Raw genomic sequence first — 1,081 nt, forward strand, 5'->3', positions numbered from 1 at the left:
TTAGCCTGCAAGGCATGTTAAACAACCTGAAAGTAAATCTTTTGGTGTTTAAAAATCATATTGTCAATACCAAAGCTGCTTGAGGCAATCTACATTTGTATATTGGTTTTGTTAATCGGCAGAGGTATGGATAATCATAACATGGTAATTTGGATAGACGATTTTTGGAAACAAGGATATAAACATTTTCCGATGGGCATGGGCGATAATTACACGTACAGCAGTTTGACGAGGACGATTGTTTACATGTATAATTATTGCTGAACATTGATTGTTCTCAGGTGAAGGTTAAATACTTGGGTAGCCTAAACTAAGTTATACACTAGTGAAGGGAGAGGAGGGCGATTGTTATAGGGACTCTTCACAAATACAATTACATGTAAAACTTGGTGATAAACTAAACAATTTTGGCCTCTGAAGTAGATAGTCTAAGCAATTTTTGTAATTTGTATTCAATAGATCCGACACAGTATCATACCTGTTAAGTAATAGCAAAAAGGTAGTGTATGCTTTGCAAATGTTTTATTTATCATATATTAACATTTTTACGAAATTGTTATTTTTCTATTTAAACTTTGATTTCAAGTTTGATGAAGATTGTTGACATGCAAATGTAAATGTTGCATAGGTGTTATGTAAAAGTGTTCTTTCTTACTAAAATTTGTTAACAAATTTCATGAAAAGTCCATGCATGGGCAATTATCTGTGAAATTCTTGCATTATATCGAGGGCATATAAAACATGTAAGCAATAGAAATAAAGATAAACTGAAACTTGAACATTGACATAAATTAGTTGTACACAAGGTGGCAACTGAAACGAGCGATGTATTTTTTTTCTCCTTTACACTTACAAAAGAAAAATTCAGATGAGTATCTTAATAGCTCATCTATATCCTTAATTATTATGTACTGTATAATCTGAGAGGGAAGTATCTCTTTTTGAATAAAAGGTGTCAACTTGTTTTTCTCGTGTTTATCTTTTTGTTTGAATATTAGAATTTGTCAAGCCTTGTTGATCCACTATTCAGCCTTGTTGATCCACTATTCAGCCTTGTTAATCCATCCATTACTTATCCCGC

General features: G+C 32.1%; 1 long non-coding RNA gene across 1 annotated transcript; it reads left to right on the forward strand.

The window, feature by feature from the left end:
* The first annotated feature begins 6 nt into the window (after nucleotides 1-6).
* Nucleotides 7-965, forward strand: LOC110443958. Its single transcript, XR_002462165.1, has 2 exons — nucleotides 7-628; nucleotides 755-965. It is a non-coding gene; the product is annotated as an uncharacterized LOC110443958 (long non-coding RNA).
* Nucleotides 966-1,081: the final 116 nt, after the last annotated feature.

The sequence above is a fragment of the Mizuhopecten yessoensis genome, unplaced genomic scaffold, assembly GCF_002113885.1.
Source record: "Mizuhopecten yessoensis strain PY_sf001 unplaced genomic scaffold, ASM211388v2 hete_35850830, whole genome shotgun sequence".
Taxonomy (NCBI): domain Eukaryota; kingdom Metazoa; phylum Mollusca; class Bivalvia; order Pectinida; family Pectinidae; genus Mizuhopecten; species Mizuhopecten yessoensis.